The sequence below is a fragment of the Tenrec ecaudatus genome, chromosome X (assembly GCF_050624435.1).
Source record: "Tenrec ecaudatus isolate mTenEca1 chromosome X, mTenEca1.hap1, whole genome shotgun sequence".
NCBI classification, from domain to species: domain Eukaryota; kingdom Metazoa; phylum Chordata; class Mammalia; order Afrosoricida; family Tenrecidae; genus Tenrec; species Tenrec ecaudatus.
In genome coordinates this window covers 100,873,628-100,892,268 of record NC_134548.1, presented here as the reverse complement: position 1 = coordinate 100,892,268, position 18,641 = coordinate 100,873,628, and the positions used below count along the sequence as shown (strand labels likewise).

The 18,641-nt window shown below is 39.4% G+C and overlaps 1 non-coding gene and 1 pseudogene across 1 annotated transcript; one reads left to right on the top strand and one right to left on the bottom strand.

Annotated features, from left to right (window-relative positions):
- Positions 1 to 6,328: 6,328 nt before the first annotated feature.
- LOC142435377 (U1 spliceosomal RNA) lies at positions 6,329 to 6,492 on the bottom strand. The gene has a single exon (XR_012781443.1). It is a non-coding gene; the product is annotated as a U1 spliceosomal RNA (small nuclear RNA).
- Positions 6,493 to 13,047: 6,555 nt separating this feature from the next.
- On the top strand, positions 13,048 to 13,710 carry LOC142433134 (NADH dehydrogenase [ubiquinone] 1 beta subcomplex subunit 9 pseudogene; annotated as a pseudogene).
- The last annotated feature ends 4,931 nt before the right edge of the window (positions 13,711 to 18,641 follow it).

Genomic DNA, 18,641 nt, shown 5'->3' with positions numbered 1-18,641 from the left:
TTAGGAGAATACAATTGGGCAAGGAATAAGTGAAACTCTCAATATTTGAAGATGATACCATTTTATATGGAGAAAACTCAAAGATTTGGCAAAAATTTGATTGTAAACAATTATGAGATTTGGTAATGTGTTAGGATACAAGATTAACAGACAGAAATCAGTCGGATTCCTGTATACCAGCAAAGGGAACTCTATAAAAGAAATAAAAACATTTACCCCCCAAAATTTACCATAGCTACATTACATTACATTTACCCCAAAATATTTACCATAGCTACACAAAAGAGGAATTACTTAGCCATAAACCTGACTAAAGTGACAAAAGGACTCTATATGGAACAGTACAGATCATGATTACAAGAAACCAAAAGAGGCCTACACAAATGGAAGACTATCCCATGTTCAAGGCCAGGAAGACTTAATATCATGAAATGGCCAGTACTACCCAAACTAAGATGAGAAAAGTACCCCTTAAGAAGAAGAATGTAGAAGGCCTCAACATCTATTGCGCAGTCACAGTAGTCAAAACAATCGGCTACTGGCACAAAAACAGGTGCACAGACCAATGGAGCAGAGGAGAAAGCTATTGGCTTTGCAGCTCATGGAGTATGGTGGGAGATGGCGATACATTGGTCCTAGAGGGCGTTCCTGCTGACCTCTGTGTGATTGGTGGTCAGGGAGCCTGATTTGACATTCGTTTATGCTGGCCCAGATGGTGGCTGAGGTTAAGGTGCTTGTTCCCACAAGGAATTATTTTTGGCTGAGAAGGAAGCTGGGGCAGGAAGACTGGTTAAGAAAGAATCCCTGCCCAGCTATGAGTGCCTAGGGATCAGGAATGCATTTTCTGCTGGTCTGATAGGAGGGAATCTATGCACCTCCAGAAGTGATATGGTTTACCCAACAGCAGATCTATTGGCACAAATCTCCTGCTTAAGGTAGAGAATGATATTTTGTGGCAGGTGGAGGTATACCCCAGAGCACTGAACAAATGAGGGTAGGGGCTCACCAGGAGGGTTTGGGGTACATGGTAGGTTCCTGTCCATCTTGTAATTATCCACAGATAAATGGATGCAGGCATTCAAGATGGCTGCACCATGTTGGACTAGCTAGGTAATAACTCACCTGTCTGTCTCTTCTTGCTGCTCTTCAGCTTCTTCTCCTATCTTTGGTTGATTACTACGTGCCATACAATCAGTTCCAACTCATACAGACAATACATATAATAGAATAAATACTTTCCAGTATTGTGGCATCGCCCAAATGTTATATTTGAGCCTATTGTTGCAGCTACTGTGTCAATCCATTTCATTGAGTGTCTTACTCATTTTTGCTGACCTACTTTACCAAGAATGCTGTCGTTTTTCAGACCCTGATCTCTCCTGATAATATGTCCAAAGTATGTGAAATAAAATCTCACCATCCTCACTTCTCTAAAACTCATTGCAACTGAATCAATTCTGACTCATAGAAACCCTATAAAATAAGGATTGCACCTGTGGGGTTCTAAGACTAAAGCCCTTTCTTCCCTGGTATTACCAGTCGTTTTAATATTAGACTAGTTCTAATATTGTGATTTATATATTCACATTTCCTGATAATTAATTATGTAGAATACAGTTTCATGCATTTTTATTTCATCCTCAAAATTCCCTCAATTTTCTCCTGGGGTGTGGCTAGTGATTTTGAATTGCTGACCTTGTTAATCCCTCCAAAGTAGATTGCATATTCCTTCTTGCTAATCTGTGTTTCATCTCTAAACTCTCTTGAAGCTTGCTCACCATGGGTTACACTGCAGATATTTGAAATCCCCATGGCATAACTTCCAGCATCACAGCAATACGCAAGCCATCACAGTGTGACAAAGCGGCAGACAAGTGGTGGCCTAATTACACTTATTATAACACTAATTAAATTGCATTTTAATTATTATTTAGATACCATGTGGACTTTAGTTTCCTTGTGATATGGAAGTATATAATTTCTCTTTCCTCTAATACATTAATACAATATGGAGAATATAATAGTCATTATGCATGCATCATTGTTCAATAAATGAATAACTGAATGAGTGAATAACATGATACAGAGTTACAAAAAGAGGGATGGCTACCAAGTGAAAGCACAGTTTTTTAAGGATGACATACTAGAGTTGTGCCACCAGAGGAGGAAAATGAAAGTCAGGTAGAATAGTATATGCAAATATACAGAGGCCCAAATTAGAAAGCTTGGTTGTTACATAAGAGTTGAATGAGTTGGAATGGGGAAAATAAAATAAAGGGATAGAATATTCATCTGGTGCCATAAGGCCTGCATATGGAATGTTCCTATTAGGTGCTGTTCAGTTGGTCCTAATTCATCGCGACCCTAGCTCAAACAGAAGGTAACACTGCCCAGTGCTGCACCGTCCTCGCCATTGCTATATTTGAACCCAGCATGGTAGCTACTGTGTCTAGCCATCTTGTCAAGACAATGCTAAAAACTCTAATCTGAAGGTTATACGGTGAAATTAAAGGATTCTAAGTAATAAGTAAAAGGATAATATTTGTGTTCAAGGAAATTACTTTGGACACTGACTGGAGGATAGAATAAGAGAGGAGAAAAACTGGAGAGAGATCAGTGAGAAGACTTTTGCAGTAATCCAGATAATGAATAATGGAGAGTTGAATTAAGACAATAGTGGTGCGAAGCGGGGCAAAACTGACACCATTTATCATGTAGTGAAGTCAAATGTACAGGAAATGGTTTGTAGATATCATATTGAAAGAGATGCACTGAAAAGACTGAAAATTTTAGATGGGGATTAGAGCAGCAGTTCTCAACCTGTGTGTCGCGACCCCTCTGGGGGCCTGATTCATAACAGTAGCAAAAGTAGAGTTATGAAGTAGTAATGAGATGATTTTATGGTTGAGGGTCACCACAACATGAGGAACTGCATTAAAGGGTCGCGGCATTAGGAAGGTTAAGAATCACTGGGTTAGAGGGATGTTTCCTTCATTAAATAAAATAGAGAGTACGGTATAAGGCATTGATAGGGGAGGATGGAATATAATGAATTCAGATTTGAGCACGGTGTTTGAGATTCTGTAAAATATGCAAGTTAAGATATTCCGGAGACCATTTGAAATACTTGTTTGGAGATTACAAAAGAGAGATCCCTGTTCATCTATGTGCTTATAGACTCACTTAGCAATCTTTCAAACAGTATTGTCTCATATTCTCAGTATTTCATGTGTTATTTATATTTTTCTACAGTGTCCTTCAAAAGAACATTTTAGTAACACAATTTTAACAATATTTCTTTGGTTTCCATTTCTTCCATCTGTTAAAAACTCATTTAATCTTACCAGCAAGAATTGCAGCAGTACATTAAGAGGAAGCTGATAGAAATTCAGGTTGAATTCAGAAGAGGATGTTTAACCCAGCGCATCCTTGCTGATGTCAGATGGATCTTGGCTAAAAGCAGAGCATACCAGAAACATGTGTATTGGTGTTTTATTGTCTTGCAAAGACATTTGACTGTATGGGTCATAACAAACTCTGGATGACCTGGAGAAGAATGAGAAATCACAGAGCACTCCATTGTGTTCCTGAAGAACTTGTATACGGATCAAGAGGCGGTTATGTGAACAGAACAAGGCAATATTGCATGGTGTAAAATCAAGAAATATGTGCATCAGCATTATGTCCTCTTACCATATTTATTTAATCTGTATGCTAAGTAAATAAGCAGGGAAGCTGGATTATATGAGAAAGAGTGTGGCATCAGGATTGGAAGAAGGCTTATTAACACCTTGTGGTATGTAGATGACATACCCTAGCTGACTGAAAGTGAAACGGACTTGAAACACTTACAGTGAATATCAAGAACTGCAGTTTTCAGTATGGATTACAGCTCAATATAAAGGAAATCAGAATCTTCCCAATTTGACCAATGGATGGCATCATGATCAATGGAGAAAAGGTTGAAATTGTCTAGGATTTCATCTTGCTTGGATCCACAATCAATGCTCAAGAAAGCAGCAGTCAAGAAATCAAATGACAGGTTGTGTTGGATAAATCTGCACAAGCTATCTTTGAAGTGTTGAAAAGTGAGGGTGTCACTTTGAGGACAAAGTACACCTGACATAAGTCATGGTATTTTCAGTTGCTTCATATGCATGTTATAGCTGGGCATTGAATAAGGGACACAGAAGAAGAATTGATGTATTCAAATCATAATGCTGGCAAAGAATATTGAAAGTATCATAGACTAACAAAAGAGCAAATCTGTCTTGGTAGAAGTACAGCCAGAATGGTCATTAAAAGTAAGGATGGCGAGACTTCATCTAATGTTCTTTAGGCATGTCAGGAGAGACCATTTCCTAGAAAAACATATCATACTGGGTAAAGTACAAGGGCAGCGAAAAAGAGGAAGACCCTTAACAAGATATATTGGCACTGTGGCTGCAGCAAGGGGCTCAAACATAAGAACAATTTCATGAGGATGGCACAGGTCTGGACAGTGTTTCATTCTGTTGTATGTAGGGTCTCTATTAGAATATGCTGGAGGGCTCCTAACAACATGTTTTATGCCCCCCAAGTCTTTGCTATTTAATTTGAAAATTTGGAGTTCACAGATCAATTTAAAAATAAAAAAAAACCTAGATGCTACCCTAACTTTGCTTTTAAGAAGTAGGTAGGTAGAGATAGATCCACTGCCTATTATCAGTTGAGGAGCTCTAGTATTGCTGTTGGGTAAGCATTGGGCCACAGTTCAGGATTTCAAACCCATCAGCTGCTCTACAGGAGAGAGATTAGCCTGACTGTTCCTGTAAAGATTTAAAGTCTCATTAACCCTATATAAGATTACTATGAGTTGGGAATTACTTGGTTGCAGTTGGTGGGCTGTGGAAAGATACTGGCTTTAATGATAGTACACTATCTATGGAGTTATAGTGGTCTATCCATGGAATTATAGTAGTCTATTCGTGGAATTGTATAATGTATTTGTCATATACTTTTAGATATGATTGTGGCATTGCAGTTATAAATATAACATTTTGTTTTCTTATCTGTGAGGCATAGAATTCATAGGGGACAAATACATTAGGAGCATGAATTTTGCTGCAGATTATAATGATTTAGGGAAAACCCTCTAAAATTTTACTCTTATACTCTTTCTCTTCATTTTTCAATCTCATCACATTTTCTGAATCTCTCAAGTATATATAGACTTGAAATATTTTAATATTTTCTGGTAAAATTAATTTAAGAACTCATGAAAGTCTAGAACAGTGAATCTCAACCTTCCTAATGCCATGATGCTTTAATACAGTCCCTCACTTTGTGGTGACCCCCCCCAACCATAACATAATTTTTGTTGCTACTTCAAAATTGTAATTTTGATATTGTTATGAATTGGGCTACCCCTGTGAAAGGGTAGTTTGACCCCCAAGGGGGTTGCGACCCACAGGTTTAGAACCGCTGGTCTAGAACATGTTCACAATGCAACGGAAGTCTGCTGCTACAGAAATGTCAAGGCCACACTGAGGAATTTATTGAAAGTTAATGTTGGATCATCACTCATTGGATACAGAAACAGATGGGGGAAGATATTTCTCTTATACTTAATTTATCACTAGTATTTGTGTAGTTGCTTAACTATAAATTTATATATGAATGAGTGGATAAAGTTATATTTTTACAACCATGCTAACAAAATGAAAGATGTATAATTTTTTAATTCATATATATGTATATGTATCATTTTATTTGGGGCTCATACAGCTCTTATCACAATCCATGCATACATCCATTGTGTCATGAACATTTGTACATTTGTTGCCGTCATCATTTTAAAAACATTTTCTTTCTACTTGAGCACTTGGTATCAACTGCTCATTTAAAAAAATTAAATTCATTTATTTACAGACAATAGCAGATGCAAAAGAACCCCACTTTTGACAGTCATAAATTAGAAAATATATTTGTATTATTTAATCTTCTGTTATAAGTGCCATTTAAAGTGAAATGAAAACAAAAGCAAAGCAGTTCCATATACCTTAAATACAAAAAAAGCTTTAAGTATAAATAGTTCAGTGGAATGTGTCTGTTAAACCTATGGATCAGTTTTTGGAATTGAGAGCTAGTTTTTCTTACTGCTTGAAAGTAAATACTAATACATCAAGAGTATCTAGAATAACTTTTATAATCTTTCTGAAATTTAAAGTTAACTCATGTTTTTTTCTCATGAATGCTTTTTCTTCAAAGGTAGCAAGGGTTGCTGGAAGACTTTATCCCACTCAAACAACAGCCTTCGTCTTTCCTCTTCTTTTATTATTATTTTTTTCAGGGGAGGGAGTGAACACAGTCCCCCACTACCACAAATTATGCAGTCGAGTTTCCCACATTTGGGGAAATCGCAGGGGTCAGCATATCCGAAGTGCAATGGATAAGCCATGCCCTGGGAAAACCACCTTCCTGATCATGGTATCTCCTCTGCCAGGTAAGTATCATCTTTCCTCTTCATACTTCTTTTTGTTACCAAACTTAAAGAAAATTTCAAAGGGACATGATGTGAATACTTTTAGAATGTCAAAGGGTCCATTTTAAGGTGTAAATGGAAGAGCACTAAATTCTGTGGGTGAAGGTTAGAGAGATGGAAACACCATCTTCAGAAGTCTATTGAACTAGATGGAAGAAACAATAGCTTCACATTTTGATATCTTTGTTTAATAAAGGTTTCTCTAACTTTGCACAAGGCTTTCTTACTTACCCTCTTCAACACATTTACATGTGCACCCTTTGTCTTCAATGATTGGGCCAGGAAGGTGAGCATCTCAGATTGCTGAATTGTTAGAATAAAGTGTTCTTTTGTTGAGGGAGTACTTGAGTAGGGGCTCACTGTCCATGTGCTTCCTAAATACTAAGCCTATAAATATATGTACATAGATCTAAGTCCCCCTCGTAGTATATAAATATATTTACATCTGTATATGCCTGTATTTAGATCTCTATAACTGCCCTTTGCCTCCTAGTTCTTTCCTCTATTTCTTTGTACTTTCCTCTTGTCCCATTATCATGTTCAGCCTTCATTTTGAGTTTCAGGAATTCCTCTTGGTTACATTGCTCTTGATCCAGCCCTGCCAGACCTCTTACACCCTTCTTGCCACTGATTTTGAACCACTAATTGTTCTGTTGTCCCTGAGGTTTTTAACCCCCACTTCTTGTCTCCAACCTCCCCCCTGTCCCATGTCTCCCCAGAGCTGTCATCCTGGTGTTGTTTATCCCGCCTATTCCTTCCAGGTAGACATGCAGCAACAACAATATGCACCATCACAAGACTGAGTACAATGAAGCAACAATAGAAAGTAAAACAATAGCTACAACAACAACAAAAACTATAAGTAGTTCAAGGTCTATTTGTTGTCCTTTATGAGGGAATACAGTCAGTTCTGATGGGGTGCCATGCCCTGGCCCCACATCTATCCCTGGAGACTTCATTGCTCTGCTCCCCCCCGCTGCTCTGCTGCATGTCCCCAGTGGCTGACTTCAGGGTAGTGAGCTCAGGGCAGGCACAATTCCCGCTGTGTGTCTCTAGTGTTGTCCCTAATGGTGCTATGGGTCAATGAGGAATGCTGTGTCCAATGGTGAGGACAGCCATGTGGTTGTCTCTGTGCATTGCTGCACTGAGCAGAAACACTGTCCTTAGGGCTTGGTGAACCAGGATGTGCTTCACTCTTTTTTTTTTCCCCCTCATTGGCTACTGTGTGTTCTGATGAGACAAGTCCCTCTTCTTGAGCTGTAGCTTCAGTCCTGTCCTCTGAAGTGAATTATTTGGGGAGGGGAAGTTGGGGGGGAGCTGTCCACTTAGTTGGTAATAGGGCAGGTCCCTCAGGCCTCTCTATCTGTTCTCTGCTTATTTAAAAAAATTTTTTTATTTGGATCATTTTATTGGGGCTCATACAACTCTTATCACAATCCATACATACATCAATTGTGTAAAGCACACTTATACATTCGTTGCCCTCATCATTCTCAAAATTCGCCTCCCCCTTGTGTTCCTGGAATCAGCTCATTTTCCTTCCCCCTCACTCCCCCTCCATCATTAACCCTTAATAATTTATAAATTATTATTTTATCTTATCTTGCACTGCCAGGTGTCTCCCTTCACCCACTTTCCTGTTGCCAATTCCCCAGAGAGGAGGTTATATGTAGATTCCCAAAATCGGTCCCCCTTTTCTACCCCCACTACCCTCCCAGTATCGCCACTCTCACCCTTGGTCTTGAGGGGTTCATTTGTCCTAGATTCGCTGTGTTTCCAGATGCCATCTGTACCACTGTGCATCCTCTGGTCTAATCAGGTTTGCAAGGTAGAATTGGGATCATGACAGTTGGGGGGAGGAAACGTTTAAGAACTAGAGGAAGGTTGTGAGTTTCATTATTGCTACACTGAACCCGGAGTGACTCATCTCCTCCGCACTAACCCTCAGCAAGGGATATCCAGTTGGTTACAGATGGGCATTGGGCCCCCATCATGCACTCCCCTCATTCACGATGATATGATCTTTGGTGTTTCACACCTGATCCCCTCAACACTTCATGATCACCCATGTTGGTGTGCTGCTTCCATGTGGGCTTTGTTGCTTCTGGGCTAGATGGCCGCTTGTCTACTTTCAAGCCTTTAAGTCCCCAGATGCTATATATCTCGATAACCCAGCACCATCACCCTTCTTCACCACACTTACTTATGCACACATTCATCTTCAGCGTTTATGTGGGGAAGGTGACCACACAATGATGTTTTTTTGTTCTTTGGTGTCTGCTACCTGATCCCTTCAACACCTCGTGTTCACATAAGCTTGTGTGCTTCTTCGCTGTGGGCTTTGTTGCGTCTGAGCTAGATGGCCGCTTGTTTGCCTTCAAGCCTTTAAGACCACAGGTTCTAAACCTTTTGATAGCCGGGCACCATCAGCTTTCTTCACCACGTTTGTTTATGCACACATCTGTCTTCAGCGATCATGTCGAGAAGATGGGTATCATGAAATAACCATTTAGCTGAGCAAGGTGCTCTTGTATTGAGGGAATGCATGCAAGGAGGCCCAATGTCTACCTGCTACCCTACTACTGAACATATAAATATATACACATAGATCTATTTCCCCCATAATCATAAATATATTTACATATATATGTACATGTCTGTATTTAGGCTTCTATGTATGCCCTTTGCCTTCTACTCATTTCCTCTATTTCCTTACGCTTCCCTCCTGTCCCACTACCATGTTCAACCTTCATTCTGGTTTTAGTAGTTCCTCTCAGTTACCTTGCCCTTGGTCACTCCCTACCAGTCCTCCCATCCCCCTCTCCACTGGTTTTTGAACCACTCATTGTTCCCTTGTCCCTGGGTTGGCCAACACCTCCTCCCTTCCCTACCTCTCATACTCTCATGTCCCTCCAGGACAGTTGGTCCCGTTATTTTCTTCTCACATTGTTTGTCCAGCTTATCTTATCTAGGTGGACCTGCAGCTATAGGAATATGTGCATAAAAATGCGGATGGCTTTGACAGCACCGAAGTGGCAAATAAGAACATGGCGTCGATGGCAGCAACACCGACAAGCTAACAAACAAATAATCCACTGACATACAAAATTTAAAAGAAGAGAAAAAGAAAAACAAAACCAAAAAAAGAAGCCTTTTAGTAGTTCAAGGTCTGTTTGTTGACCTTTAGGAGTGTTTTCTGGACGTGTCTGATGTGGTGCCACGTCCTGGTCCCAGAGTCCATCCTTTATATTCCCTTGGAACCTTCTTGCTCTGCTTCCCCCGCCACCCCATTGCACGCCCCCAGTGTTTTGCCTCAGTGTGGTAGGGTTAGCTCAGTTGCACATCCCCCTCTGTGTCTCAGGTGCTGTCCCGTGTAGGGCCACGGATCAGTGCAGGATGTCGCATCTCGCCGTGGGGCTGGCTGTATGGTCCTCTCTGTACATTGGGCCCTTCAAGGCAGGCTATTGTCTTCTGAGCTTGTGTGCTCTGGTCAGTTCTTCCTCCTTCCTTTGCTTCAGCTTCAACAGAAGTTGGTAGGTTTTCTATACACATCAGACAGGACCATGGAAGAGGGGATGAAGAAGGAAGTACCCTTCACAGTAGCTAAGAACAACCTGAAATACCTAGGAACATATTTAACAAAAAATACTAAAGACCTCTACAAGAAAACTATAAGACCCTATTACAGGAAACCAAAAGCGACCTCCACAAATGGAAGACCATCCCCTGCTCATGGATTGGAAGGCTCAACATAGTAAAGATGACAGTCCTACCTAAAGCACTTTACAAGTTCAATGCTATAACAATTCAAATACCATCAACCTTCTTCAATGAATTGGAAAAACTGACCACAAATTTCATATGGAAATGGAAGAAAGCCAGAATTAGCAGAGAACTCAAGAAGAAGGACACAGTTGGAGGGCTCGCCTGACCCGATTATAATGCCTATTACGCAGCTACAGTGGTCAAAACAGTGTGGTACTGGCACAACGTCAGTTTCCTGCTTTATGTCAGTGTGTTGCGTTCTTGTCTGGAAGCACTGAATTGAATCCTGGTCCCCTCTTTCACTGTGGAGATGCAATCAACACCCTCCCCCCGTGTGGGTTAGTGCCCTCTTCCCCCGGCTACCCATACCTTTTCCCATCCTCCCTTTTGGTGGGCTACCATATGTATCCCGTATGTGTCGCTGAGTTTCGTCTGGCCCCTGCCATATTTCCTGGACCTTACCCCAGGGACGTATGTATACAGTAGCTTCTTCCCTATGCACCTTTTGAATATTTTGAGCTTACCTCAGTGGACTAATGTAGTACTTGTCCTTTTGTGCTTGGCTTACTCCACTTAGCATAATTTCCTCCAGTTCTTCCATGCGGCGATGTGCTTCATGAGTTCACCACTGCTTTTTAGGGAAGTGTAATACTCTATTGTATGTATGTACCACAGTTTTTTAATCCATTTGTCTGTTGATGGGAATTTGGGCTGTTTCCAACTCCTTGCAATTGTGAAATTTGCTGCGATGAATATTGGGGCACAGATGTCTGGCCGTGGTTTGCTTCTTGTCTCTTCTGGGTATATGCCCAGTAGAGGGATGGTCATATGGTAGCTCAATTTCCAACTGTTTTAGATATCACCAAATCAATTTCCATAATGGCTGCACATACCTACAGGTTCACCAGCAGGGGATAAGGATTCCTGTCTCTCTGCATCTCCTCCAACACTTGTTAAATTCTGATTTCTTCAATTGGGCTATCATTGAGGGTTTTAAGTGGTATCTCATAGTTGTTTTAATTTGCATTTCTCTTAAGGCTCGAGATCTGGAACTTTTTCTCATATATTTATTCGCCATTTGGATTTCTGCCCTTGAGAAACTTATTCTAGGTCCTTTGCCCACCTCCTGAGTGGACAATTGGTTTTTGTCTTGTTGTAAGGTAGCAGAGTATAGTAGATTTTAGTAATGAAGCCTTTGTCTGATGTGTCATTGCTAAAGATGTTTTCCCATTCTCTGGTCTCTCTTATTACTCTCTTGGTGAATTCTTTCGATGTACACAAGTGTTTTATCTTTAGTATATTCCACTGGTCAATTTTTGCCTCCTCTGTTTGTGTCCTTCCTGATTTCCAATAGCCTATATAATCCCTGTGCCAAGGTTCTCAGGTTTGTCCCAGTTCCCTCACTGATGGCCCTAATAGTTTGGGGTTTTACCTCAAGGTCTGCAGCTACGTATCCATTTTTCCCAGCACCACAAATTGAAGAGAGCATCCGTTTCCCATTTGATATTTTTGGAGTCTTTATCAAAGATCAGTTTGTCTGTAGGCTGATGAATTTATTTCTGGGTTTTCAATCCTTTTCCATTGGTCTGAATATCTCTCAAAACCACACTGTTTTGACAACTGTGGCTGTATGGTAGGTGCTAACGTCGGGTAAAGCAAGCCCTCCAACTTTGTCCTTCTTCTTGAGGAGTTCTCTGCTAATTCTCGGATTCTTCCCTTTCCATATGAAGTTGGTAATATATTTTTCCAACTATTTGAAGAAATATGCTGGAATTTGGATCGGGATAGCATTGAATTTATAGAGAGCATTGGGTAAAATTGACATCTTTACAATATTGAGTATACCAATCCACGAGCCTGGGATTTCCTTCCATTTATTGAGCACACCCTGGGTTTCCTTTAATAGTGTTTTGTAATTTTTCTCATATAGATCTTTTGTTTTCTTAGTCAGGTATATCCCTAGATATTTCAATTTGTGTTTGGCTATTGTGAAGGGTACCCCTTTTTGATCCCCTCTTCTTTGGCCTTGTCCAGTATGTACAGTAGTGCGATAGACTTCTGTTTGTTGAACTTGTAACCTGATACTTTGCCATATTCCTCTATTGCCTTCAGTACTCCTCTCGTGGATCTTTTAGGGTTTTCCATATATAAAATCATATCATCTGCAATAATGAGTTTCACTTCTTCCTTCCCCAGATGAATACTTTTGATGTCCTTTCTTTGGCTTTTATTGTTATCTAGGAACTCCAGTACGATGTTAAATAGGAGTGGGTACAAGGGATATCCTTGTCTAGTTCCCTTGGAGTGCTTTTCCAGGATTTGGTAAGGTGGTAATGCTGGTCTCAAAGACTGAGTTAGGAAGTGTTTACTACTCTTTCAACTTTTGGAAAATTTTAAGGATTGGAGTAAATTTTTTGTTTATTTGCTTGTTTGTTTTTCTTTTTAAAATCATATTATTGGGGGCTCTTATCACAATCCATACATGCATCCATTATGTCAAGCACATTTGTACATTTGTTGCCATCATCATTCTCAGAACATTTTCTTTCTACTTGAGTCCTTGGTATCAGCTCCTCATTTTCCCCCTACCTCCCTGCTGCCCCCTCCTTCATGAACCCTTGTTAATTTATAAATTATTATTATTTTGTCATGTCTTACATGAACTCACCTTTTCTGGAACAATTCTCTGATGAGAAGTTTTAATTGCTGATTCATTCTCTTCACTTGTCTTAGGTCTATTAAGATTTTTTTAGGCGGCCGCTGAAGGTAAGCGTGCCGTCATGGCGTTCGTGGCCGCGGGTCCGTACCTGACCCACCAGCAGAAGGTGTTGCGGCTCTACAAGCGGGCGCTGCGCCACCTCGAGTCCTGGGTCATCCACAGGGATAAGTACCGGTACTTCGCTTGTTTGATGAGAGCCCGGTTTGAGGAGCACAAGAATGAAAAGGACATGATCAAGGCCACGCAGCTGCTGAGAGCTGCCGAGGAGGAGTTCTGGCACTATCAGCACCCGCAGCCCTACATCTTCCCCGACTCCCCAGGGGGCACCTCTTATGAGCGATACGAGTGCTACAAGGTCCCCGAGTGGTGCCTAGATGACTGGCACCCCTCCGAGAAGGCCATGTACCCGGATTACTTTGCCAAGAGGGAGCAGTGGAAGAAACTGCGCAGGGAGAGCTGGGAGCGCGAGGTGAAGCAGCTGCAGGCAGAAACCCCACCTGGGGGCCCCAAGACCGAAGCTTTGCCCCCAGCTCGGAAGTCCGGTGATTTGCCTCCGTTGTGGTGGCACATTGTGACGAGGCCCTGTGAGCGACCCATGTGAGAGGCAGGCGGCGCGGCGCTGTGCTGTTGGCGTTTGCGAGTGAATAGACATAGCCGGTCTCCACACTTCCTAATAAATTGACTACAGGTCAAAAAAAAAAAAGATTTTTTATTTCTCCTTGAAACGATTGAGGTTGTTTGTTTCTAGGAATTTGTCAGTTTCATCAATGATATCTAAATTTTGGTGTTCAATTTTTCATAGTCTTCCCTTATAATCTGTTATATTTCTATAACATTGGTAGTGCTACCCCAAATTTAATTTTGGATTTTATTTGAATCTTTACTCATTTATCTGTAGTCATCTACCTAAAAGTCTGTCAATTTTATCGAACTATTCAAAGAACCAATATATGATTTTGTCCATGGTTTTTACTGTTTTCTATTCTCCAGTCATTTCTTTCCATCCTAATCTTTGCTATTGCCTTCCTTCTGCTAGATTTGGGCTTAGTTTACTCTTAGTTTTTCTAGTTCCTCAAGTTGTAAAGTTCGATTGTTTATTTGAATTGTTTATTCTTCTTTAGTATAGGAATTTACAGCTATAAATTTTACTACCGGTTTTGCTTCTCATGATTACTTTTGCTCACATGTCTCTTAAGAAGTATTTTCTAATGTCATTTGTGCTAGTGTGTTACAGTATCAGAAACACAGGAGCATTGTACCCTGTCCTACAGTCACCTTGAGCTGGTAGCAACTTGATTGCAGTGCGCTTGATTACTATTTTGCTGTTCAATTTCTAAATATTTGTGAAATATTTCATTTTCCTCTGCTATTGATTTATAGTTTTATTTCCTAGTGGTCAGTAAAAATAATTTGTGTAATTTTCTTCATTGTATATTTGACTCCTATTTACATGGAATTTTTCTTTCTACCAATTTACCACCAAACTACCATTGTCTATGAACCTAAATTAGGTCACTTGCAGGCAGATTATAGTTGGATTATGTTTTCCTATCCATTATACTCATTTTTATCTTTTGGGACATTCAACCATTTTCATTTAAATCAATTGCTGGTAAGGAAGGCTTTCTTCATGTTACTATTTCTTGTGTGTGTGCTTTATCTGTCCCTCTTTCATTTCCTGCAATGCAGCCTTCTTTTGAATTTGGTTGATAATTTGAGATTAACCACTTGGATTCCTTTCTTTTGTCCTTTTGTATTTAGCAGTACCCCCCCTTTAAAAAGATATATATATATATATATATATTGTGGTTACTATGAGTGATACATTTGATATTCTAAGTTTATAGTTACCTAGTTTAAACAGATACCAACTTAATTTTAATAATATACAAAAAATCTGTTCCTATACTCCTCCTCCTATCCTTTATGTTGCTGTCATTAATTACATTTTGTGCCCCCAAATAAATGTAAACTTATATTTATGCATTTACCATTTTAAATCATGTAAGACTAACCATTTTAACACAAAAATACCAAAATACAGGCATTTATATTTACCCATAAAATTACCTTTATTAGAAATCTATTTTTTACACAGGTTTGAGGTGCTAGAAGTAGACAAACGTCTCTGTGGTGTAGACTTGTAACTTTCCTTTTCTACTTGAAGGGCCCCTTTCTTATTGTCTACAGAACAGGTCTCGTGGTAATGAGCTGCTTCACAGGTTACTCATTTGGGAATGTCTAAATTTTATCCTCCTTTTTGAAGACAAATTTTTCTACATATAAGATTATCATTGGAGTCTTCTGTAAGCAACTTCAAAATATTATAACTCCTTTTCCTTGCCTCCCTGGTTTATGAGGAGAAATCATGGTTTAATCTTACAGAGGATACCTTATATCTGATGATTTACTTCTCTTGCTGCTTTCAAGATTTTCTCTAAATCTTTGTTTTTTGAGAGCGCAACTATAATATGACCCAGTGTGATTAAAAACAAAACAAAACATTCTCTTGGGAGTTTTTTAGCTTCTTGGAGAAGCGCAATCAGGACTTTGTCAAATTTGGAAAGTCTTAAACCCATATCTTCAGATATAATTTCTGCCCCGTCTCTTTCTTCTCCTTCTCTAACTCCCATAATGCTGATGATGGTCAACTTAGTAGTGTCTTGCAAGGCTTTTAGATTTTGTTTACTTTCTTCCTCCTTTTTTTGTTAGTAAGATTCAATAATTTTAATAGTCTTCTCTTCAAGATTGCTGAGTCCTTTCTTATGCCAGTTCGATTCTGTTTTTGAAGTCCTCCAGTGAATTTTTTATTTCCCTTATTGTATTTCCTGTATCCAATATTTCTATTTGATCCTTTTAAAATGTTTTATTGATATTATGTGTGGTTGCTATATTATTTTATTGATATACTTAAGTTCTCTGCTGCTGTCTTTCTGTAACTCTTTGAACATATTCAATACTGTTGCTTTAAAATATTTGCTGACTAAGACCATTAACTGTGCTATCTTAAAGATTGTTTCTATCCCCTTGTTTTTGTTAAGTATTGTCTCTTGGAAAGACCATATTTTCTTCTTTCTTTGTGTATAGTGAGATTTTTTAAGTAGGATATTTTAGTATTATAATACAGTAATTCTAAAATTAGATTGTTCCCTTTCCCTGTATTTTAGCGAAATTCTACTTGCATGTGATATTAATGATATTGTTTGATAATTTCCTCATTAGGTTGGGTCACCAGTCTTTGAAATAGACAAAGGTATGGATCTCTTCCAGTCAGTTGATCAATTAGCTGTTTTCCTAATATTTTGACGTAGACTAACTAATAAGTGCTTCCCAGGTTGCACCAGTTTGGTAGAGCAGTTTTATGTCCACTTATCTGGATTAGGGCTCTCAGTGTTTTGGCAGCTGAGGTCTAGTCATTCCCCATGATGTTACAGAACATAATGTGATTCACTTTATAATGGGGTCTCCTTTAAGCTGGCAATTCATTTTAGACGATTAGGGTGGTGCACAATCTCCTTACTGAAGTCACAGCCCTGAAACAATTGAGAGGAAATTACCTTGGGAGCATGTCCTAATTCCTATAGAAGTGAACCCTGTGGGTAAGCTGGTTTGCTTCTCACAGGGTCTGGGTTCTACATCTTACTCTGGTAAGCTTCAGGTTTTTTTTTAACCTCAGTCAACAGCCTTCTATATTGCCTGCTGTTTCCAGGACTCATACGTGGCCTTCCATGCGACCTTTGATTCCTCCAGCTCTGCAGTCTGTGCTATTCATGCAGATCTTGCATCACCAGCCCCTGAGAACTATGGAACTCAGAAGTTCAGCATAATATCTAACCCACAAACTTGAAACTGAGGTAGACTTACCTGCTTCTACAACTATTTTAGCCATTTTCTTGATATACATTTCTTTCTACAAATGCATATAGAGGCATCATTGAGGAGCCTTGTTGGCAAAGTGGGCTATGCACTGAGTTGTTAACCAGAAGGTCAGTGGTTCAAAATCACCAATTGCCCCTCAGGAGAAAGATGAGACTATCTTCAAAACCTAAAGTAGTTTTCTTATCCAGTTGTATAGGGGCGCTCTGAGTAGGAATCAAATGTTTGGCAATAAGTGAGAAGGACTGTATATACTCGTGGATAAGCCGAGTTCTTCAGCACATTTTAAATGCAGTTTTTGTGGTAAAAGTAGTGCCTTGGCTGATGTTTAGGTCGGCTTATACTCGAGTATTTAAAGTATCATTATTTTTGCCTTTCTAGAGAACCCAGTCTAACACAATCAGTTTGTTGAAGCATTTCGGTTGGAATTTGACAGTTCCTAGAGCCTTGATTTTTGCTAGTGCCATCAATGAAGCACAGTCTTCTTCTTTCAACACCACTGGTCTTTGATCAGATGCTACCTTTTAAAATAGTTCAATGTCAACCAATCATTTGCTGGAGTGACTCTGATTATTCTTTCAAACTTCTTTTGATACTACCTGTATAATTTAATATACAGGTTAATTTGACTTATTAATTTTACTTATAGAAGCTTTCAATATTACAAACTGAGGCTTCGAATGTGTGGTAGTTACATAATCTAGTGTCAATTTGGGAGGAATCCGAATGAAGGAGTGGAATCTGGCCTGTCAATCAAGATGTAACCAAGAGGCCTCTGTGTGGACATGGCCTTCTTCTGACAATTCTAAGAACTCCAGGATTTCCTCCTTGGAGGTGGTAGACACTTCTCTCTCTCTCTCGGCTCACTCCCTATGAGATATCCCTGAGGACCTACCCTGATGCAGCCCTAGAAGCTAGAGAAGCCACATGGAGACCCCTGTCAGTGCTGAGATGCTTACAACTCCATTGGATTCACAAAACTTCCCACCCATTGACCTGTGATCTTCCTGCAATCAGAATCCTCACGTGTTTCCTGCATCTGCAGAGGACTTTATTGATTGGTATCAGACATATGGGCTAACATTGAACTTATGGACTTGCTCTAGACTGGACTGGGATCTTTTCTCAATATTCAACTGCTCTTGTATATAAATCTCTTTCTTATACACATATGAGTGTGTGCATGAATTTATTTCTCTAGTGTACCCAGATTAACACAAAATGTTTCTTCATTTCTTTCAATTTGAGATCTGCTGAGTGTGATATTTCTTTTAAGCTGTTGAACTATAGATCTTTGCACTTTCCTGTTTTTAAAATACAAATCATTTTGTTGAGGCTCTTCAAACAATCCATGCAGCAATTATATCAAGCATATTTGTACATGTTCTGCCATCATCATTTTCAAAACATTTTCTTTCTACATGAGCCTTTGGTATCAGCTCCTCTTTTTTCCTTCTCTCCCTCTGTGCTTTTCTTTATAATACTTGACTTTGTCTTCCTGTGCTGCCCTTTGAAATTTTATATTCAGGTTTTTTACATTATTTCTTCTATTTGCTTTAACTACTCTATATTCAAGAACAAGTTTCAGAGTCTCTTCTGACAAACATATTTGTGCTTCTTGTCTTCATCTTGATGACTAACTTCCTCATTGCAAACATCTTTCAACAATATAAATGACAACTCTACATGTGAACCTCACCAGACAGAATACATGGGAACCAAATTGGCTACATTTATGGGAAGATATGACAGAGAACC